The following is a 24,251-nucleotide window of genomic DNA, read 5'->3' as shown; positions in this document are numbered from 1 at the left end:
ACATCTAAGGCCTCCCTATGAACATACTACACCCGCTATTTTTGGAAAATCTGGCTCAGCCTATTTATAATATATTTTAATTGGGGAAAAATGTAATGGCTTCACTGTTATTGATCCTAGTGCTTCCAAATTTACTCCACACATCTAGGGTCTCCCTATCAACATACTGCTGTGGCTATTCTTTAAAAGTAAGTGCTGTAGTACAACCAGCAGGGGGCTTTGTATGTGTGGAGTGATTTGGGAAGCACTAGAATCAAAAAGAGTGAAGCTATTAAAAATACATAAAAAATAGGCTGAGCCAGCTTCTCAAAAAGCGGCAGCTGTAGTATGTTCAGAGGGGGGCCCTAGATGTGTGGACTAAATTTGGAAGCACTAGGCTCAAAAACTGTGAAGCTATTGGATGTTATCCACAATAACAATTCTTTAAAAATAGACAGAGCCTGCTTTCCCAACATAAGAAGGTGTAGTATGTTGGTAGGGAGGCCTTAAGTATGTGGAGTGATTTTGGAAGAGTTAGACTCAATAGCATTGACGGTATTGAATTTCTTCCAATACAAATTCATAAAACATAGGCTGAGCCAGATTTTCAAATATTACTCAGTGTAGTATGTTCAGAGGGAGGCCATAGATGTGTGGAGTGATTTTGGAAGAGCTAGACTCAATAGCATTGACAGGATTGAGATTTTTCACAATAAAAATTCATAAAACATAGGCTGAGCCAGATTTTCAAATATTACTCAGTGTAGTATGTTCAGAGGGAGGCCCTAGATGTGTGGAGTAATTTTGGAAGAGCTAGACTCAATAACATTGACGGTATTGAATTCTTCCCCAATAAAAATATATTATGAATAGGCTGATCCAGATTTTCAAAATTTAGCAGGTGTAGTAAGTTCAGAGGGAGGCCCTAGATATGTGGAGTGATTTTGGAAGAGCTAGGCTCAATAACATTGACGGTATTGAATTTAGGCAGAGCCTGCTTTCCCAACATAAGACGGTGTATTATGTTGGTAGGGAGGCCCCAGATGTGTGGAGTAAATTTGGAAGCACTAGGCTCAATAATGGTGAAGCTATTGGATGTTATCCCCAATAAAAAGTCTTTAAAATATCCAGAGCCAGCTTTCCCAACATAAGAAGGTGTAGTATGTTGGTAAGAAGCCCCCAGATGTGTGGAGTAAATTTGGAAGCACTAGGCTCAGTAACAGTGAAGTTATTGGATGTTATCCCCAAAAATAATTATTTAAAAATAGACAGAGTCAGCTATACCAACATAAGATGGTGTAGTATGTTGGTAAGGACCCCCCAGATGTGTGGAGTGATTTTGGAAGCACTAGGCTCAATAATAGTGAAGCTATTGGATGTTATCCCCAATAAAAATTATTAAAAATAATCTGAGCCTGCTTTCCCAACATAAGAAGGTGTAGTATGTTGGTAAGGAGCCCCCAGATGTGTGGAGTGATTTTGGAAGCACTAGGCTCAATAACAGTGGAGCTATTGGATGTTATCACCAATAAAAAGTCTTTAAAAATAGACAGAACCTGATATACCAACATAAGAAGGTGTAGTATGTTGGTAGGGAACCCCCAGATGTGTGGAGTAAATTTGGAAGCACTAGGCTCACTACCGGTGACGCTATTGGATGTTATCCCATATAAAAATTCATAAGAAATAGTCTGAGCCTGCTTTCCCAACATAAGAAGGTGTAGTGTGTTGTTTGGGAGGCCCCAGATGTGTGGAGTAAATTTGGAAGCACTATGCTCAATAATAGTGAAGCTATTGGATGTTATCCCCAAAAAGAATGATTTAAAAATAGACTGAGCCTGCTTTGCAAACATAAGAAGGTGTAGTAGGTTGGTAAGGAGCCCCCAGATGTGTGGAGTGATTTTGGAAGCACTAGGCTCAATAATAGTGAAGCTATTGGATGTTATCCCCAATAAAAATTATTTAAAAATAATCTGAGCCTGCTTTCCCAACATAAGAAGGTGTAGTATGTTGGTAAGGAGCCCCCAGATGTGTGGAGTGATTTTGGAAGCACTAGGCTCAATAACAGTGGAGCTATTGGATGTTATCCCCAATAAAAATTATTTAAAAATAGACTGAGCCTGCTTTCCCAACATAAGAAGGTGTATGTTGGTAAGGAGGCCCCAGATGTGTGGAGTACATTTGGAAGTACTAGGCACACTAACAGTTAAGCTATTGCATTTTTCTACAATAAGAAATATAAAAAAATAGACTGAGCCTGCTTTACCAACATAAGAAGGTGTAGTATTTTGTTATGGAGCCCCCAGATGTGTGGAGTAAATTTGGAAGCACTAGGCTCAGTAACAGTGAAGCTATTGGAGGTTATCCCCAATAAAAATTATTTAAAAATAGACTGAGCCTGCTTACCCATCATAAGAAGGTGTAGTATGTTGGTAGGGAGGCGCTAGATATGTGGAGTGATTTTGGAAGAGCTATACTCAATAACATTGACGGTATTGAATGTTTGGCAATACAAATTCATAAAAAATAGGCTGAGGCATATTGTAAAAGATTAGTCGGTGTAGTATGTTCAGAGGGAGGCCATAGATGTGTGGAGTGATTTTGGAAGAGCTAGGCTCAATAACAGTGAAGCTGTTGAAGTTTATCTTTGTATCCACTTTCGGTTTTGCACTTTGCAGACGGTCCCTAGACGCTCGGCTGAAATGTCTTCCCTCTTGCTGTAGCAAAATCTCATCTAGCTTTCCTCAGAGATGGTCTTAATGTGCTTAAAGTCAAGTCAAATTCAGTTTGTGCATGATTAGGCTACATGATATAACTAAATAATTATTTAATACTGTATCCTACATTGTGGATAATTTAGCTATATACTGTATGCTGAAGTATATTTCTGGACTGTTAAAGATTAAAAGAAAAAATAACAAGAACCGTACAGAACCAAAAACCGTGACCCTAAAACCGTGATACGAACCGAACCGTGGGTTTTGTGAACCGTACCACCCCTAATATATATATATAAAAATCACATTTGAATAGTAATTCCAGCATTCGAATAGTATTGATTTTTTTACTATTCATATTATATTCGACTTCGTTCCAACAGCCCTACCATGCCGCAGCTATTCTGTGGAAGGTAAAAATAAAAAAAGTACATATGCACAATACTTGACTAAATATACTTATTTCCTTTACACCTCTAACTGTATATAGATTTCATACCTACCCTTCTAAAATGTACTAGGCTACTTCTAGTACACAGCACTTCACTGCTTCTTTTACGATTCTGGTTAGATGCTCAACAAACTTTGTTGTCAGTACAATATGTGGGTTTCATGCTGCCAGTCCGACATGCCGCCACTCCGACATGCTTCTATTCAGACATGCCGCTATTCAGACATGCTGCTATTTCCTAACCCTAATGGAAACAAAAACTGTCGGACTGGGGCGACGTTTGTTAACAACGGATGTGCTGCCACTCCGACATTGACGTCCAATTGTCGGAGTGGGGGTATGTCGGAATGGATGGCGGAACCCCAATATGTGCAATGATTAGGTTTAATCTAATTTGATATACTTATGTTCATGCTTAATACTAATGTTAATAGTAAGTGGAGAAATAACAAAGACACTATTGATGCCATTATTGCAGGTGCAGAATGCTGTGATTGGTGGAGAGACAGGGCTTGCATGTACAGATGAGCAGCATAAGTGGAATGCAGGGACATCAAAGAACTTTGAGCCTAAACGTCTGAGTCAGATTAACTTCAGGCACCACAAGGCAGAAAAGCAATACAGTGTTAACTGCAGGGCTCTAGCCAGTCAACCACTCCCAAATACACCACATCATGTGTCACACAAAGACTTCAGAGACTGTGTGGACAAATCCAACCACTTTTTGTCCTGAGGAACACTTTACTCGAGAAGTGTTATAATGCCTCACCATCAGCAGAACAACCTAGCACTAGTTACAGTATAATTGTATTGTACTGTACTGGTGTTAACTACAGTTAATATGTATTTATCATTTTTTTTGTTTCAGTTCTGATCCCAGAAGAAGCTATGGATCGGTATAACCAAGGTTTGCTGGCAGTAAAGCTGGGTAAAAACAAAACGGCTGCTTACCAGAAGGTCGTAGTGGACCGGAAAACAGTTGCAGACAGCGCTGCAATTTTGGAACTGTATGCTGTGGACCGTAACATTTACAAAGATTTAAGGGCAAAAGTTCAGGAGGGGGACACCCTCCAAACTTTTGTTAAAAAATGCAAGTTGGAGTTAAACCAACATAACTTGCAGGACAAAGTGGAGGAGCTGAAAAAAACTGGTGATCTTTTGAAAATTTCCAGGAGAAAAAAATAGGTTATGGTTATGGACGATTATCGGAGGTTTAGTGTTAGGGTTTGCAGATTACCTGTATCAGCATTTTATTTGCCATTTTGTTCATCGTTAAAGTTAATTATTAAAAAGTATTCTACTTTGGCTCCGCTACAGCTCTGTCACTTATTGTCCCACCCACAACACTATCTGACTATTTTTAACGTGTATTATGTTGAAAGTTTTGTGTTGGATTTTATATTCCAAAAATGTAAATGTTACTTAAAGATTTTCATTTTCAATGTAAATGAATATCAGTTACAAATATCAGTTATCGGTTTTATTAACGACTAATAACGACTAATAATACCCTATGCTATGCGCCTAGTTGGTCAGGGGTTCGAACAAAGAACAAGATGGTAAGCTTAAAAACATGGAGTGGCCAGCACAGTCACCAGACTTAAATCCCATTGAGCTGGGTTGGGATGAAATAGACAGAAAAGTGAAAGCAAAGCAACCTACAAGTGCCACACATTTAACTTCTGCAACAGAGTTGGGAAGAACTTTCTGAAGAATATTTGATTTCCAATGTAGAAAGAATGCCACGAGTGTGTTCAGCTGTTATAGCTGCCAAAGGGGGCTACTTTAATGAGTCAAAAATTTAGAATACATTTTGGTTTATAAATGGATTCCATGATTTCTTTTTTACCTTGCATTGTTAATTAGTTCTATTCTTTCATTTCAGAGTACAATAAGACATTGAACTGCATGAATTTCAATGAAAACCTGGAAAAATTGGGGTGTTCTAAAACTTTTGACCGGTAGTGTATCTATATAAAAAAAGACTCTTTGTGAACTACAAAAAAATATGCTGCCAGTTGTGATGCTTGGTGTATTTCAACGCAAGCGTGGTACAAATCGCACAGGGAAATTGTTACTAGGGATGAGCGAGTACAGCATTATCTGTATCTGTTAACCATATGAATTATCTGTATCTGTACTCGGACTGGGCAGGGCCTAACCCGGAAGTGGACAGGATTTAACCCGGAAGTGGGTTGGGTTGTCTTGAAATGGGCAGGGCTTTAACCGGTATGTTATTTTAAGCATGCAATTTATATAGGTTGATCGTTTTATACCACTACTTCCTATATTTTAATGAAATACAGCAAGAAAGTGTCAGACATAGTAAAAAAAACTGGTTAGAGCCAGCTGACGGTTTAAAAAAAGAAAAAAAATCTCCGACAGGCAGAGACGCAACGCGAGTCGCATTGTACCAAGCACCACGTCTGAACAAACCCCACATTTACCAGAACTCTACTGGTTAATAAGTAAGTACTACAAACCGAAGTAAAAAAAAACCTGAAGAAACCCTAAACGTTAACGGAAAAGACCCACGAACCTGAGTGAGAGAGAGAGAGAGCTGTTCTCTTCTCAGTGTTCTGTATGTGAGTGAGCAGAGGCGCTGTGACTAGCCTATAACAGAACGCAGACACAGTCAGCTACCCAATGAGGATTTTTTTTCAATCCGAGCACAGATATTGACTCTTATTACTCGTATAATACTCGTACTCGGCAAAAGTGCTTTATCCGTACCGGATACTCGTTTTGAGTCCAGTTCAACTCTAATTGTTAAGTTTTCTACTACGCAATTATGCGCATGTGCAGAACGGATCTGATAGGCAGTACGGCTCGGGCACTGACAGACCTAATGGCAGCCGGTAAGAAACTGAGCTCTAAATTAACTGAGACAGCTGAAAACTGCTTCTGCTGTTGTAGACATTAGCTTAGCTGTAGGCACACGGTCGGCAGCGATACAGAAACTCTAACGTCACTTAACCCTTTAATGCCTGGGAGACTCATCTGCTTACCGTATTGATTGCAAATGCGTGTGATTGCAAATGTGTTTCAACTATTATTATAAATGTTTGTTAACTAAACAATGGGTAGAGGTAGTGTTTGGTAACTGTTGAAAGTGCATACTGCTTCGGGTTTTGTAGCAAACATGGTGAGATAAAAGGTCTAATATGAGCTAATTTAAAATGCTTTTGATGTTATGTATGGTATTGGTTTAAATGTACAATATGTAACTTTCTGCCACTAGGGATCTCTCAACCAAAACAATGGATTGTTAACTAGGGATGCACCGAACCCAGAGTTCGGTTCGGAATTTGGCAGAACTTTGGGCTTTTTGACGGAGTTTGGGTACTGCCTAACGTTAGAATTTATTTCGACCGAACGGTACCAAAGAGAAGTAACGAGAGGTGAAACTTGAGAAAAAAGAGGCGAACGTTGTGTTGAGTTTCTGCTCTTGCCAAAGAGTATAGAAGTAACAAGAGGCGAAACTCAGTAGAACGTTCAATTGCAAACAAAAGCACCCATGAAAGAGCTGCAGCTCCGCCATCTTGGACTGAACTATCTTGTTACTTCACTACTCTAGACGGAATGCAGTAGTAACCTAGCAATGGCAGTAAGCTGTGAGAAAGTGAATATGGAACTTGTGAGCAGAAAAAGTGTTGTTTGGCAGTACTTTCAGTCAAAAGAAGGCGATTCAAGTGAAGCTACATGTTCAATTTGCAATGCCGATTGGTCTCATGGTGACGAGGACCCTAAACAATACACAACATCTCCGCTGTTGTTGCGTATGAAACATCCAAAAGAATATGAGTTGTGCATGAAGGAATCTCCAGACAGCATCCAAAATGCAGCAACTTCATGTATGGCAAAGGATGGACAGTCATAGCTGAAAACTTGTGTTAACCAGACCGTGCCTCTCCCAGGCTGTCAGCGTTCTCTCTGGAAATGAGTCTTCCTACAGCGGGAGCGGAGCATCCGAACGGCCGGCTGCTGCTCGTTAGCTAACGGTAGCTTTCTAATTTCACCCACCCAACATGCCTTCATCATACACTGGTTAGCAGAAGTTTGCAAAAACAAAATTGTCTTTCCTACTATGTGAATAGAGCATGGGGGTAGCCTACTTTATGGGATTATAAATCTAAAAGGCTAATATTTTGGATATTGGTTGGATCTTGAGATAGGGTAAACATAGGCCTTGTCAAAAATAGTTTTTCCCACTTGAATGCCAGCCATAATGTTGCCTATTCTTTTTTTTACAGTTAAAATACAATGAAAAATGCACTGCTGTGGACGTTTTTTACTTCATTAATGTGTTTACTGTGTTAAGAATGGGAGTAGGGTTCGGTTCAGGGTTCGGCAGAATCTTAACCAGTGGGTTCAGTATTTGGCAGAACCCCAAAAATCTGGGTTCGGTGCATCCCCATTGTAAACATAGACTTTTGATGACGTTGGGAAGTTGCATTGTTAAACACATCGCTTGTTAGAATGCATCTGTTCACAGACAATTGTACCCATTCAAGTTTATTCACATTACATTTAGTAACGTTTATTCATGAACTAATAATAAAATAGCCGCCTAGCTCGGATATGGCCCGTTTCCCGACGCTTCATTAAACTGCCGTTAGCACTTAGCACTTAAGTTAAGTGCTGGCCAGATATGGATTGCTGTAATGATTGTTGTGAGGTGTAGGGAATAGTGGACCCAAATTCAGAGATAAGGCAGGCAGGCAGGAGAAGGTTTGAGCTTGAGGATTTATTAAATACAAAAACAGGGAACAAACCAAAGGCGATCCAAAAATAAAGCAGGAAGAAACAACACAGGGAGTCCAAAAGGGAGCAGGCAAAAAACTATTGTCCGAAATAATGAAAAAAACAAGGAAAAAGGGTGTTAACAAAAACAGAGACTGGAACAAACTTACAGCAAAAACTTACAGAAACAAAAGACAACAGGGAAGATTCTAAATGCAAGCACATGAGGGAAACACACTAACAGGAATAAACTGGCAAAAGCACAAAACAATCTGACACAAGACAAAGGAAACACAGGGACTTAGTACACAAGGTAACGAGCAAACAAGGGACAGGTGATACAGCAGGTGAAACACATCAGGGCGGGGCAGAACAATCAGACAGGCGGGAAAACACAGGAAGTAAAACTAGACAAGACAGAAAACTAGACTACCAAAATAAAACAGGAAACAGAAACACACTCTACTCAGAATAATACATAATCAAAACAGGATAAACAGAAACATCAACAATCCTCACAGAAACAAACACAATCAACAGGGAAATACAGGAAACAGAAATATACAAAACCATAACAATCATCAAAAACAGGGAAACAGAAACATACAATCATCATCCACAATGAAAACAGGAAAACAAAACACTCAACACCACAACAAATGATAATAGAGAGCCGAAGTCCCGCCCTTCTACTTCCGGTCCACGGGACCTTAAGTCGGAAAAAATATGAACGAGAGTCAATGGAGAGATAATAATAATTTTTTGATCCCATTTGAATTGAGCCATGGATTACAAATATGATGTTCGTCAATTTAAAACATTATTTTTCAACTGAAGAAAGTCTCCGTTTATTGTTAAACTGTTCAATGTCTTATGGATGATGTCTCGCTGAAGATACGATATCTGTGAGTATCGTACTGGGGATGTAACATTACTCTAATGAGCAGAGGATCTTGCTTGTTCTTTTGCTTATCTGCTGAAAACACTTCACTGGATAAAACACAGCAGGTAAGATAACGTTACATGTGTTGTGGAACAGAGCTAAGCTAGCTAGCTAGCGAGCAAGTTGAGCATCAAGCTAGGTGACGTAAATTGTGTGAGACGAGAGATATAGTTCACTGGGCGGTTTCACACAATACAACAAACCTACGGCTAACTGAGACTTTCTTTGGTTAAAAAATGATCTTTTATAATTGACGAACATCATATTTGTAATCCATTGCTCAATTCAAACGGGATCACTACTGTTCATATTTTTACCGAGTTAAGGTCCCATGAGGTCCACCGGAAGGGGCGTGACTTTAGCTCTCTATGGGTGGCTGTTGGCTGGCTTGGGGCTAACGGTAACTAGCTAGCTATCTGTCCCGGGGCTGTTGTCAGCTCTCATCCTGAATGAAGTGTCTTTGCACCGAGGGAGTGAGGCAGACAGACCGGGGTGTGCTAGTTGGCTAAATTAGCATTAGTCGTCTATATTAACGTTACTAGTGAACTTACTCGTGGGTTAGCACAGGGCTGCTATTATCCGTGGTCAAAACAACCATACTACTAATAACTTTATGAGCGTGTTGAACGATGTTGTAACCCTATAATGTTACCCACCAAGCATTAGAATTAACGTTAACGCTAGCTAAGCTACTTGTCAGCCAGTACATTGTAGTAACGTTAAGCTGGATCAATATTAATATGTATCAATAAATAAGATCTCTGCTGTATTAGTGTGTTGCAAAGTGGCATGTAATTAATCACAAAATGGTGCCTTGTGGCAGAAAAAGCGGTATTACAGTTACAAGTATTTTTTACTGTGACATTGTATGATATACATTACTCCTGAACATATCATCTGGGTGCCTGTGTTTTGACGAAAGTTACGAGTAACTAGACGGTGAAAGGTTATATAACGCAACTAAATGAAAACGTCCCGTGTCTGAAAATAAAATAAAAAGATTTCTCTGGGTTTGACATTTGGTGGAAACATTTGGGATAGTGAAACTACACAACTCATTTTAGACATTTTAATGCAGAAATGTTACATATTGTACCTTTAAATAATTGCACTTTAAATATGTTAAATAGGAATGTTAAAATGGTTAATTACTACTTAAAGATATGGGTAAAAAGTACTATAAAAATGTTAAATTGGGTTTAAAAAATGGTTGAAAAATATGATAAAAATGTGTAAATTTTCTTTCTTTGTGGTTAAAGGCTTTTCACCTGCTACTGCTAAATTGTTAAGCATCTTAAAGACCTACAAAAATCCAAATGCCTTCCTTAGCTGAATCAATAATTAAAATAGAACTGTCAAATTGAACTGATGAAGTATGCCAAAATAAAACGAGGGAAAAAAAGAAAAGGAAGTGTTTGGTCATTGATCAGTTATTTATTTCGGGGTGGATGCATCAAATCCCTTTCAAGTGGGGAATCCGCAAAAAAATTAGAAGACACTTGACAGTAACTAATCATTAGTGCTTGAATCACAATCAGTAACTACTAGGGTGACCAAACGTCCTCTTTTGCCTGGACATGTCCGCTTTTTACGTACTGTCTGGGGCGTGCGTTTTTTTTTTTTTATAAATTCATGAAAATGTCCGGTTTTCACTGTTTTTCATGGGACCATTAGGCCAAGGCCGGATTTACCACAGGGCTGATTGGGCCGGTGCTCAGGGGCCTCCGACCACTAGGGGGCCTCCAAGAACCCACTAACTGTGTGGGCTCTTTTGTTTTTTTTAAAATTAAATTAAATTAAAATACAATTAATTAATGAGTTTGTGTGTATGTGTGTTAATAATAATTTATTTACACACAAAAAAGTATCATGATCAATTTTTGGCTGTCGGCTGTGTCTGATGATGACAATGAGTCAGGTTACCGCGGAAACTGTTGATAGCGGCAAGACAGAAGATAGTGAGCGGAAAAAAAGAGAGTTGAGGACATCGAACAAACGGTGGAGCAGTGGATCCACAAAACAAAAAGCCAAAAGGGAGAAGGATAGCAGAGAAGATGTTATGAGAAGAAAAATTCCAACCATCTCCACTTTTTTTAAAAGTCGGATCGACGCAAATAAAGAGCCTGGCGGCGCCTGCTGTGATGCTAGCGACGAGGAGTTCAGCATCACAGCATCCAGCCTTGCTATTTCGGATGAACATGACTTACTTGATTATCAGCACCAGCACGACAAGACAGAGAACAACAGCCCGGCTGTAGTGACAGACACCTGTCCAAGTGCCCCCCCACCACCACACTCCCCAACTCCTTAAACTGCATTAAAAACTGATAATGCGTCAAAGCACCGTTTGCTGCTCTGAGATGCTCACTGGTCTGAGCCAGATGCTTGGTGTCTCATCTTGGATACAAGTTCATCAACGTCTGGGGTCAGGCTCTGAGCTGAGGAAATCCTCAGGATTGATAAGACAACTCCTGTGTAAAGTTTTGTTTATCTTCATCAAAGAGAACAGTTGTTCACACAAGTATGTGCTGCCAAACAGAGAGCGTTGGAGCAGCCTGGGAGCGCAGCTGGGGCATTGTGTCCGGGATGAAACGTGGAAACTCTGAAGCACCCAAAGACTCATATTTTGCATTGAGTGTGTCACTACATTGGAGCTCAATCAGCTCCATTTGGAGGTTTGATGGTGCGCTTTCCACATCAGCTGTAAATGGATTACTGAGCAGTTCAAACCTGCTTTTTTGTGCTTCAAAATCTTCAAATCACCGTGTGAAGTCAGCACCAAGTATGCCGAGTTTTTCAGCAAACTGTGTAGTTGGGAAAATGGCAGCAGCGACCTGCTCTTTCATTGTTTGGCAGTGCGGAAATTGGCTCATGTTTTCCTGCAACATCTGCATCTCCCACAGGCGCAGCTTGGTTTTAAAAGCCCTCACTGTAGCGTACATGTCAGTGATGACACTGCCCCGCCCCTGAAGCTGCAGGTTGAGCGCATTCAGGTGGCTCGTGATGTCACACAGAAACTTTTAATGTCGGAGCTCTGTTGTGTCTTTCCCTTTGCTTTCCATGAACTCACAGATCTCCTCACGCAACTCAAACGGCGGTGATTTAAACCTTTGACTCTGATAAAGTTCACTGCTCGTGTTATGATGGTCATCACATGTTCCATTTTCCATAAACTGTCAGCTCACCTGTGACATTGTCCTCCTGCATCTTATTTGTACTATTTTGGTGGTGCGTGCAATATACCGGTGGGACCGCTCTAATAGTAAATACATTTTGTTATGCAGGCCAAAGATAATTCATTCTCGGGCCAGATGTGGCCTTGAGATTGACACGTGCTGTAAGTCCTGACAACTCATTTTAATGATGCACCATTCTGCACTCTTTTCTCACTGTCCTTGCCATCTCCTAGTACCCAGCTGCTCTGATGAACCTCAGTGCCATCCTCCACCTGAATGGGAGACTTCCCAAAGCGGCTGCTTGAACCTTGAACATAATCAACCGCAACCAGCACCTAAGCATGGATCATCAATGCAGGACGACTGGTTCAACAATGTTAAAGATCCAGCTTTATGGGGAGACACAACCAGTGATATAGTTAAATCTATTATCATCGAAAGGGGTGCAGCAGCTTTTCATAACCGACGATCTAACTATCCAGCTTCTGCCAGGGATAGGATCATTGGTGGTAAAAGGCGTTGCTTCAACAATGACTTACTTACTTCTCATCTACCAAATGGACAGACAGTATCTTGAGAATGGGTCATGTTCTCTCCATCAAATGGAAATATTTATTGTTTTGCATGTAAGCTTTTCTCAAAAAAGCATAATCAGTTCGTTGAAGGATTTAGCGACTGGAAACACTCAGAACGCATTGGGGATCATGAGAAGAGTTATGTGCACAGGAGCTGCATGCTATCTTTACATCAAAGATGTAAGGGCAACGCAACCATTGACTCATCTTTACTAAAACAAATGGAAGGAGCAAGACAATACTGGAGAGAGGTCCTCAAAAGAGTCGTGGCGGTGATCAAATTTCTCGAGGAGAGAGGACTTGCCTTTAGAGGTGATAATGAATTGCTGGGGTCACCTCTAAATGGAAATTACCTTGGCATTCTAGAATTGATAGCTCAGTTCGACCCATTCTTAGCTAGACATATTGATAAGTTTGGTAAGAAAGGCAGCGGGAATGTTTCTTATTTGTCATCCACAACGTGTGAGGAATTTATTGATGTGATGGGAGAAAAAACTAGGCAGACTGTTGCGGATGAAATTAGGGAAGCAAAATACTTTTCTGTAGTTGTCGACTCAACCCCAGATCTGTCCCACGTTGATCAACTTACTTTTATTTTCAGATTTGTTGACAAGAAAGGGAAAGTTGTTGAACGTTTTCTCGTTTTTGAGCCAATTGAAAGCCACACAGGTGAAAGTTTGGCAGAATGCGTTGTTGCCATGGTTGAGAGCTTAGGCTTGGAGCTGTCAAATTGCAGAGGCCGGTCATATGACAACGCCAGTAATATGTCTGGAAAGTATAATGGACTTCAAGCGCATCTAAAGAAGAGAAATCCTTTAATGCATTATGTACCCTGCGCAGCTCACTCCCTGAATTTAGTTACTTCACCATGCTCCAGTCACTGTATACATTTTGTTCCTCCTCTACCAACCGATGGGGGAAGGTTTTCCACAACACAGACGGGATAAGTTTGACACTGAAATCTCTGTCAGGTACACGATGAAAAACTATGCAAAGATAAAGGAGGCACTTGCAAATATAGCCAGCTCAGATGAGGAAAAAAAGAGACACCAGACATGAAGCAGGTGTGCTGTGCGCTAAGTTGAAATATCTAGAAACTGCATTTATGGCCTTTTCTGGGATACAATCCTTGACGGATTTCAAGCAACAAGCATAATGCTACAAAAAAGTGACATCAACATTTGGACAGCAGTGAATCTACTTGAGTCATTGCGTGCGTTTGTTTCCACACAACGTGATCAGTTTGAGATGTATGAAAAAGCAGCTCTGAATGTAACAGGTGTGCTCCATACCTACAAGTGTGACCTACAACGAAGCAGAAAACAGAAAACCTTTGGAGACGAAGAGAGTGAGCCTAAAGAAGATCCAAGTAACCTACATGATGGGAGGAAGAAATTCCAAATAGGCACATTTTATGTAGTCATAGACAAACTGGTCAGCTGTCTTGATCATCGCTTGTCTGCCTACAAGGAATTGACGGATATCTTTGGAGTTTTGTTCATGCCAGAAACAACGAGCAACAGTGAGGTCACAAAACATGCCAATGCACTACTCCGTGCATATCCATCAGACCTAAACAGCAGCTTTGCCAACGAGCTCATACAATTCAGATCATTCATGTGTGAGCAAGACAAGTCGCCATCAAAGATGCTGAACACCGTGTTGGAACTTGGCCTGCAATCCGTCTTCCCTAATGTCTACTTGGCCTTGAGGATGTTTCTCACTTTGCCAGTGACAAACTGTGAAGGGGAGCGCTCATTTTCCCACATGGCAAGAATCAAAAATTAACTGAGAACAAGGATGAGTCAACAACGCTTGAACTCTCTGGCAATTCTGGCAATAGAGTCGGATCTCGTCAGAGACCTGGACTTTACTGAAGTCGTGGAGGAGTTTTCACGGAGAAAGGCCAGAAAAAAAGACTGTTGCATAAGGTCCCAGGCAGTAAAAAGTCCCTCGTGCAGATAAACTGGTGGTTTTACACTTTAACTGCCAGTAAGGAGGCTGGCCAGGAGGGGAAGTGATGCAGCTGTACCCAGCCTAGTAGATTGTTGATCTGTGTAAACGTTAAAGCTTAAGTGTTCTGCTGCGATGTGGATCGATTTAGCCCGTGTTACGACAAGACATTTATTTGGAGAGAGAGAGAGAGAGAGAGAGAGAGAGAGAGAGAGAGAGAGAGAGAGAGAGAGATATTTATGGCATTGATAATATTGCTGTTGCTGTTTCTTATTGCATAGCTGATAGATGTGGAGATTGTTTAATATTACTTGTGCAGCCACATGTTGAAATTCAGGTTGTGTTTGCTAGCAACGTGCAATGCCAGTAAACAGACTAGCGCTGTTGAGCCACGTGCTTAGCTAGTAAAGGTGTATTACACGGTTTGTATACATATCCGTTATGGATATGTGTGTTGTAATAGATGGGGCTTATTCTCCGTTTGTGTTACTTAACAATAATATGTTACATTTATGTTAATTATTACATAGAAATTAATGTAATTCTTAGTATTTTTTCTTGTTATATGCTGGTGGCTATGCTATTTAGTTTTGGTAAATAATGTTCAGAGTAAGTCGGATGTTTACTAATGTGCATTATTATTTGCTTATATTTCAGAACCACATCTAACTTGTTTGAGTTGTAAATAAATCTCAAAGTCAGACATCTCCGGTCCATTTCTTACCGGACACCCTACAGCCGGCCAGTGTTTTAGTAGCCAGTTTAATAGTAAATAAAAACGTGATCATTTTGGTCACTATAACCGTGAGGTTAAATTTTCATACCGTTGCATTCCTATACATGACTATAGTTATTGTTAGTTATGTTATTAGGCTGTATCTTCATAGATTTTAACTTAATTTTTTGCTTTATGCAATAAATTCTGTTCTGTGATAATTTCCATTTAGTCTTTTTATTTATAGATATTTATAGATCTCATTTGCTGTCACAGTTAACATCACAAGAAATGGAGTTAGAGAAAGTGGTTTTGTTTTAAACTAAAGAAAAACCCATAGTTTACAGTTTTTAGTTTTAACCCAAAGTTAGCGAGCTAGCAACACACAGATAAACTAGCAGCTTCACATCACAGGGTCAAATGGTTAACATACAAACTTACATCGTCTCTGACTTCTGAACGGGCAACCGTAGGGAAAAGAAACACGACGCGATCTCGGGGATTTCTTACGTAAATTAGTGTACGTAACTAACGTACACACACTGTAACCTACACAGTCTCCGTAGCGTGAGGCATTCACAACAGTAACGAGTAACGATGCAGCACTTAAAAAAATTTATCGGAGTAAAAGTATTAATTAAACTCATCGAAAATATGTACTCAAGTGGAAGTAGGAGAAAAAAATAATACTCCAGGAGAGTACAGATACAACCTTTTACTACTTAAGTACAGTAGTGAAGTAGTTCTACTTTGTTACTATACAGCTCTGCAAATAGGGGAGGGGGTCTGCGGTCTCAGAAGGTCAGGGAATTTATTTTACTTTTTAGGTTTTTGTCACACCTGGCTCAGAGCTGACAGTTAAACCTTTGCTACAGATTTGTCAGCAAAATCCGGTAGGGTATACGAGACACGTATGCGTGAAGATGGCTGAGCTTTCAATCCTTTCGGTTAACGTCAGGGGGCTAAACGGGACAATCAAACAAGCTAAATTCCTGGATTATTTAAGAAGGAAAAACATAGACGTGGCACTTATACAAGAGTCACACTTACGTAAAAGAGATTTAAATCGTCTACAAAATAAATACTTTAAGGTTGCTGCTTCATCTAGTGACGACACCAAAACCAAGGGCTCCATTGTGCTGCTGTCACGGAGATGCACACTCACCGTAGACAAAAGTAGTAAAGACTCTTCAGTCAGGATATCATATACACTCACCTAAAGGATTATTAGGAACACCATACTAATACTGTGTTTGACCCTATCCTATCAATATGGGCCAACATTTCTAAAGAATGCTTCCAACACCTTGTTGAATCAATGACACAGAGAATTAAGGCACTTCTGAAGGCGAAAGGGCTCTCCCACACCATTACACCCCCACCACCACCACTAGCCTGCCCAGTGGTAACAAGGCATGACAGATCCATGTTCTCATTCTGTTTACGCCAAATTCTGACTCTACCATCTGAATGTCTCAACAGAAATCAAGACTCATCAGACCAGGCAACATTTTTCCAGTCTTCAACTGTCCAATTTTGGTGAGCTTGTGCAAATTGTAGCCTAATTTTCCTATTTTTAGTGGAGATGAGTGGTACCCAGTGGGGTCTTCTTCTGATGTAGCCCATCCGCCCCAAGGTTGTGCGTGTTGTGGTTTTACAAATACTTTGCTGCATACCTCGGTTGTAGCGAGTGGTTATTTGAGTCAAAGTTGATCTTCTATCAGCTGGAATCATTCACCCCATTCTCCTCTGACCTCTAGTATCAACAAAGCATTTTCACCTCCCAGGACCGTAGCATCCTGGATGTTTTTCCTTTTTCAGACCATTCTTTGTAAACCCTAGAAATGGTTGTGTGTGAAAATCCCAGTAACTGAGCAGATTTGGAAATACTCAGACCTTCCCATCTGGCACCAACAACCATGCCACGCTCAAAGTTGCTTAGATCACCTTTCTTTCCCATTCTGACATTCAGTTTGGAGTTCAGGAGATTGTCTAGACCTGGACCATCCCCCTAATGCATTGAAGAAGTTGCCATGTGATTGGTTGATTAAATAATTTCATTAACGTGAAATTTAACAGGTGTTCATAATAATCCTTTAGGTGAGTGTATATGTACTACGATAAGGAGTAGGAAAATAGCTTTCGTTTCAGTATACGCACCGGCTACATATGATGAAAGCTTTTTCCCGCGCCTAACCAATGAATTGCTTTCTCTCAATGATTATTCACTAATTATAGGGGGAGACATGAATGCGGTACTAGATTTAAATCAGGATAGATCAGGGGTCAACCACACAAAAGCCCAAAAACACATATCTGCAGAGATGGGAAGTAACGGTATGTAGTATGCAGATTACTCACTCATTTTATCATTGGACACGGAAAAGGCTTTTGACCGCCTAGAGTGGAACTACTTGTGAGTAATGGAGAGGCTTGGTTTGGGGGCCAAATTCATTGACATGGTATGTACTTTATATGCGAATCGCACGGCCATAGTCTCAATCAATGGTCTGCATTCACAGCCATTCTACATCGTGCGGGGCTCGAGACAGAGATGCCCGCTATCTCCCATGCTATTTGCGATCTCTCTCGAGCCCTTAGTCGAGGCCATAAGGCAAAATAAAATATATAATGTCCAGATTAAATCCAATAACAACTCAATATCGTTATTTGCAGATGATATCTTGCTGTACATATCTGACCTTGAGAACTCTGTTCCAAAAATTCTTAAAGGAACACGCCGACTTATTGGGAATTTAGCTTATTCACCGTAACCCCCAGAGTTAGACAAGTCGATACATACCCTTCTCTTCTCCGTGCGTGCTGTAATGCTGTCTGACGGCTCCAGCGGCATCAGGCCAGCACAGAACATGCAGGTGAATGGTTCCAGCAATCCTACTGCTCCGAATAAGTGACAAAATAACGCCAACATGTTCCTATTTACATGTTGGGGCTTATAGAGTCACAGCGTGTACAACAAACAACGTAACATGAGACACAGCCGTCTTCTAACTGTAAACAAACCGGGAACTATATTCTCAGGCGGAAGAATATAGTACTTGGGCGGAGTGATATGCTCGCAGCAAGCCTGTCTGAGAATATAGTTCCCGGTTTGTTTACTGTTAGAAGATGGCTGTGTCTCATGTTACGTTGTTTTTTGTACATGCTGTGACTATACAAATCACAACATGTAAATAGGAACATGTTGGCGTTATTTTGTCACTTTTGTCACAATTGGGAGCAGTAGGCTAGTTGGAACCAGTTACCTGCAGGATCTGTGCTGGGCTAAGCTAATGCTGGAGCCGTCAGGCAGCGTTACAGCACGCACGGAGATGAGAAGGGTATGTATAGACTTGTCTTACTCTGGGGGTTACGGTGAATAAGATAAATTCCCAATAAGTCGGCGTGTTCCTTTAAGATCTTTAACGAATTTGGCTGAATCTCTGGCTATAAAATCAATTGGAATAAATCTAATCTTCTTCTGTTGAACAACAGTCAGGTGACATCAGCTATTAGTGATACAATACCAAACCAAAGCAAAATTACATATTTGGGCATCACCATTCACGCATCGTTACTGCGAGTACTATGAAAACGATACTAAATAGTGTTCAAAGGGATCTAGCCAAATGGTCTGCGCTGCCAGCAACACTACGGTCCAGGATTGCTGTTGTTAAAATGAACATAGTTCCTCTTGTGAATTTATTAAGTGCAATGATCCCCTTACCCCCACCAATACATTTTTGGAAGAAACCTGACATTGTAATTTGGCAGTATATTTGGAATAATTAACAACTTAGACTAAAATACTCTACCCTGAAACGCACCACAAACACGGGAGGCCTGGCCCTTCCTAATCTTAAATTGTATCACAGAGCCTTTCAGCTACGGGCGTGGATGGACTCCTCATCTACATTCCCATGGAGAGAAATAGAGCAAAACCTCACTGGAAGTCTAAGACTGCAGGACCTTGCCTTTGCGGGTGTGTGTCCAAAAAAGTGTATGCCAGCCTATGGCCCTATCATCACCAACACGTTGACCACCTTTAAACAGGTGGAGGAGCACTTACGTTATGCCAATAAGTGGCATTTGTGCACCCCAATTTGGCACAACATGCACTTAATGTCTGGTAACAAACCTTTTGTTTGTAACCAGTGGAGTGACAGTGGTATTCATACTTTAGAACAGCTATTCAGTGAGGAAGGTATGTTAATGCTATGCTATGCTAAACTGATACAAGTATCCGTAGGAGAACTCCTGATAGTAAAGAAATGGAAGCGAGAATTGAACCCTTGGGTAATTAATTGGGAGACAGTTTGGGACAACATTTCCCACTGTTCCAAGAACCTAAATCACCAGCAGATCCACTTCAACATATGCCATAGGACATATTGGACTCCTCAGAAGGGATACGTCTCAAAAGTCATTCCCACTCCCTATTGCACGTTCTGTCAACCTGAACAAACTGGAACTTTCCTGCACTAGTCTGGGAGTGTGAACGGGTGCATGAGTTTTGGAATAAAACAAAATCAATAATATCTGATGTGATAGGATTTTGAATTCCTACTGACCCGATTATTTTGTTACTTAATGATGACTCTAAATTACACCTGCTTGGGAGACAGAGGAAGATTTGCCGGCTCAACCGCAACCAAAAAAATTATAACTCAGCGCTGGCCCCCCCACCCCCATTTGCTTCGTATAAAACTGTGGTTACCGTACTTCCTAGACATAGTTATGCTTGAGCTCTCTACAGCAAGGATTAACAAAGCCAAATCACCGACTATAGACCTGTGGAGAAACAGGTATCAGTCCTGTTGACCTCAACACCACAAGAATTAGAAGAGAGTGACTAGGCAAGGTGTGAGTTTTAGTTTGTTCTGTAAGTTGTTTGATAAAAAAATTTCCCAAAAAAAAAAAAAGTATCATAAAAAAAAAAAAAAAAAAAATTGAAGTGCTCTTTAAGCACCACTCTTAAGTGGAAGTAGGGCTTTGACTCCGAAATTCGATATTCGAATATAATGCGAATATAAAACAAAAAGATATTCAAATGAATATTAGGCAGCCCTTAATATTCGGACCTGTTGGGCATTATTTTTTTGTAAATGTGTTTGCTTGTAAACGTTTTCAATTCAGATTCAGAGGCATTTTCACGCCTGGTGAAGTTGTGAATCGCAAGCTCATTAGCAAGGCTGTTATTGGTCATCTTGGCTCCGGTAGGTGACGTTCGCGTCCTGGTTAGCGCCTATTTACCAAAACAATGGCCGTGCCAACATCTACAACAATCACGCCTGAGGAGGAGTTAGAAATCTACACTCCTGACAATTTGAAAAGTACGGAGCCCCCCTGGGGTCATCTGAGAAAAAAAAAAAGAAACCGTGCTCACGGTATTATAAACTGTTTGCACGGATTCATAATCCGTGCCCTCGTTTTTATAAACTGTGCGCACGGATTTGCAATCTGTGCGCACGGTTTTGTAAACGTGCCCACATAATCCGTGCCCTCGGTTTTCTTATCTGTGCGCACGGTTTTGCAATCTGTGCGTACAAATTGTAAACGTGCCCACGTAAACGCGCAAAAATGTTTAACATTCCAGAGAAGAAGACGGCACGGGTAGCCTACTTTCAGCTGCGTCTCCATCCGACAAGTAAGTACTATTTATCTTGATTTAAGGCTAGATTTAATGCTATATTATGTATTGCATTGTTCGTTTTACTGATTTCTTAACGTAACGTTGCATGTATTGAGCTTTTCACTCACTCCAAAACCGTTCAGTTAGCTAGCTAGCTAGGCTGGCGTTCTGTGAGCACCAAAGTAACGGCTGCTGTTACAGATAGTGAGGAGGTTCTGGGTGGGTGGTTTTGTTGCCTTAACATAAGTGTAATGTCCCGCCGAAACGACCAGCATCTCGCGGGGCCCTAGCTGTACCCAGCTCAAAGTCACCCTATATCGAGTAAACTGAACTAGCTACCAACTCCCGCTGATACAGCGACATATCACCGAGCTGTGTTGCCGCCTAACAATAACATATTCTCGGGTAACGCAACTTCCAACCGCTGCTGATTTTTACGGGGCTCTGTGGTCTGGTCTCCTATTTTCGTAAGATTTCATTTATATGTGTGCTTAAATTTGTGTACCATATCGAACAAAGCTGTTCATGAGAATGCGCTTGTCCAGTTATGAAGCTTCAAACACTGCAACTTTGAGCATCCAATTAGTTGAGCAGATATTCGTATCTTTAGCTATTTGTAAGGTAACGTTACACACTTTATTCTTAATCGTCACATATACCAAACAGTAGGCTATAATCATTGCTTGAATAAAAAAGCTTTAATAATCAGGGGCAGACATGTAAGCATAAAAAAAGCTACTTACTTTTCATTGGATATGATACTCTATTACTTGAATTGTGCCCACACACAAAATAATGCAATATACTGAATTAGGCCTTTTAAATAAGGGAATCAGCAGCACTGACAGTTATGAATTCAAGACTAGACCTCAAACTTTCTAAATGGGAAAATGTATGTCAGGACAGGTAGGTCTATACAAATCTCAGATAGCCTATAGGTGGTAAAATAGACCTTGCGCTAAATACAACAGAATGAAACATACAGCAGACTGCCATAGTCTCTAATGATGTCCTAATAACATTCATGAGCCTTGGCTTTATCGTACTGGTTTAGCAGCCATTTCATTGTTTATTACTCAACGTGAGTGAGTGGACAGGGCAAAGGTAAATAAAGGAAACTAAGTAATGGAACTCAAACCCATATAAGCGCAAATCAATTGAACTTGATTCTCACAAGTGGGAATGTTTCGATTCAGTTTTAACCATTAGGCCACATACCATTAGTGACATGGTACAAATTGAATTTAAAATGTATAAGTTCATAATAATTTGCTAATTTTTGCCTGGCATTAAATCATTATTCCCCTTTGATAGAATGGACCAGAGTTTCCACAAGTTCCTTCGAGAACAGCGGAGGTTAAATGAGACAGTTGTCACCACCTTTATCAACGAGAAGGTAAGTAATGCCCCAGTAAACACAACTACAGCTGTCCAAATAACATAACTTATAACTCAGTGCAGTCAGACATTTAACTATTCTCTGTTAAGATAAAAGGTATAGGACTGCAGCGTGTCAGTATTTACACTGCATAAATTAGGCAGCAGCTAGCAAATGGGAAAAATTTTGTGAAATCTTGACAACAAACAAAATGGTGTGTTTCAGGATGCATGTACATTTTTCAGCTAGGTTTATTTTAAGATGCACAATAAAGCAGTGGTTCACAGACTTTACTTGATAGTTTCTAGAACTCTATTTATAAGCTAACGTTAGCTAGTTTTTCACACTGTTGAAACTGTAGGCCCAGCCTTTCTCAAACTCTTTTACGCCAAGGCCCAGTAATGTTAGACCTTCAACCTTTGGGGCTCTGCTTTTTGGGGAAAAGAAAAACTATTTGTTTATTATTTATAACATTTCATTAATTATATAGTTACATTTATAGAATTCTGTCTGTCCCATCTTATGTCATATCATAAACTCCCTTCCATCCATCCATCTTCGTCCGCGTATCCGGTATCGGGTCGCTGGGGAGCAGCTCAACAGGGGACCCCAAACTTCCCTTTCCCGAGCAACAGTTGGTTGTTTATTGTTAAGGCTCTATGTTCAAATTAAAATGAATCAAAACTTATAACATCATTATATGGCTGTTTAACAACAACAAAAACCACTAAATGTCAAAAATGGTATTTTAAAATAACTTTGTATGCACCACAAGGCTGTCAAGGCCATGTTTAAGCCAGCTAATGGTTCTAGCTAACAGTAGCCGTGTAGTGTTAACTAGCCTCACATGCAGCGATGCTTCTTTAGCCTCTTATGTCCGTTTCAGAGCACCAGAGATCAGTGCAGACATTTTAGTGGCACCGAACTGAAGCACAGAAATTCGGGTTGCTATTCGGTCCTATAGATAGATACCAGTCGATTAGGCAACAGTCTGGTGCCATATTAACAGTGTTTCAGTACCCAACCCTATAATAAACAGTTATTTATTTGCGGGGGTGCCAGTCCGCAGCCTATAGTTTGAGAAAGGCTGCTGTTGGGGAGCTGAAGAAAGGCAAGGTTGTCGGGAGACTGCATGGATGTCTCATCCTTTCTCAAAGTCTGAAATTTAATTTAAAAAAAAAAAGGTCCAGAATTCTTTAAGTAGAAATCATACCACACGCTGTTGCAATAGAGAATCTTGGGGAAGGTCTTAGTTTAAGTCATGTTACAATGTGTTTACACAAATGAACAAATAGGACTGCTTCATACTCAACTGTACCATTACCATTTTCATCATTTTTAGATTGACTGCTATGCTGTCCATGGGATGACAGATGACCAGTTGATGAAATATGTCCCCAAGATTGGAGACCGGATAGCTATTCGGCAGTACTGCAGAACAGAAGTGGCTGCACTGGAAGGAACCACCACAACAATTTCTAAGGCTACAGAAAGCCTGATGAAAAAAATAAAAAAGAAAGGCGGGCCTCCAAGAGAAGTCATGAGGATGAACGTTCAGAAAAATTGTCTGAAACTCCAATGCTTTAAAAAGGGGCGTGTTTTCAAATGGGGTTGTTTGAAGAAGTTGGGGCCAAAAACATACAGGTAAAAGAGAGAAGGGGAGGAGGGACCAGGCATTTGAAGGCTTTAAAGACCACCACAATGGCACAGCTGATGGACATTGGCAAAGAACTCTTTTTTCCAAACGGAAAAAGTAAAATTGGGAATGTCAATGACTTTGAATTCTGCATACTAGATTTTACTGAAGATGAGCTGGCTCCATTGACTACCCTAGGTGAGCAATATGAGAAGAGGAAAGTTAAAATGTTGAGACTGTATCTATCATGCAAAAAGATTGATGCAGAAGAAAAACTGAATGATGCTACCTCACCTGGTGAATCACAAAATGCAGTGCCCCTCACAAGAAAATTACCCTGTGCAGCTGCTGCT

At 40.4% G+C, this 24,251-nt stretch overlaps 1 long non-coding RNA gene across 1 annotated transcript; it reads left to right on the top strand.

Moving 5' to 3' along the window:
• The first annotated feature begins 20,760 nt into the window (after positions 1-20,760).
• LOC114573735 (uncharacterized) lies at positions 20,761-23,744 on the top strand. Its single transcript, XR_003694934.1, has 3 exons — positions 20,761-20,899; positions 22,199-22,280; positions 23,605-23,744. It is a non-coding gene; the product is annotated as an uncharacterized LOC114573735 (long non-coding RNA).
• The last annotated feature ends 507 nt before the right edge of the window (positions 23,745-24,251 follow it).

The sequence above is a fragment of the Perca flavescens genome, chromosome 18, assembly GCF_004354835.1.
Source record: "Perca flavescens isolate YP-PL-M2 chromosome 18, PFLA_1.0, whole genome shotgun sequence".
Classification (NCBI taxonomy): Eukaryota; Metazoa; Chordata; class Actinopteri; order Perciformes; family Percidae; genus Perca; species Perca flavescens.
Note: the sequence above shows the minus strand (reverse complement) of the source record. Positions and strands in the feature narration are given on the sequence as shown.